The sequence below is a fragment of the Sinocyclocheilus grahami genome, unplaced genomic scaffold, assembly GCF_001515645.1.
Source record: "Sinocyclocheilus grahami isolate Dianchi unplaced genomic scaffold, SAMN03320097.WGS_v1.1 scaffold148.1, whole genome shotgun sequence".
NCBI lineage: Eukaryota > Metazoa > Chordata > Actinopteri > Cypriniformes > Cyprinidae > Sinocyclocheilus > Sinocyclocheilus grahami.
In genome coordinates, this window is record NW_015505327.1 from 1,143,441 (window position 1) to 1,144,053 (window position 613).

Genomic DNA, 613 nt, shown 5'->3' on the forward strand with positions numbered 1-613 from the left:
CCTCTTTTGGAAGACCAAACAAAGTAGTTTCGCTTTTACAATGAAGCACACAGCGTCTTTACGACATGGTGGCGGAAACAACAAAACTACAGCGAGAATAAAAGTTACGCCTTCTTTCTTTGCGTGAACATTTGGGCGGCATTATGCAAATCTTCCCACAGAGCGACGTAGGTATGTTGGGGCGTGTTAGAACGAGCCATTTTAGGTAGGTGTGGCTGACTCTTAACTTTTATAAAGAATATCTCTTTGGATTTGAGACTTTAGTCTTTGCAACTTTACAGATCTTCTTTATGCACCAAGAGCTTGTAACAAGAAAAAGGAAAGGAAAAATTGAAATCGCATCATATGAGGTTAATCGTATTCGGCCGGATATTGTGCCTGTAGGGAATGTTCCCTATATATATATATATATAATTATTTTCAGACACCAGTTGCTTGTCACATTCAAAATGGTCGACACTAATTTGTGGAGATTCAGTGCATTGAATTCCACAAATCTGAATGCATTATTTGTAAATTGACTGTTAAGATAAACATTTTGCACAATTTAGTATCTGTAATATCATTGTGTTGCCACTAGATGCCTGTATAGCCCTATGTAACAATCCCTAGT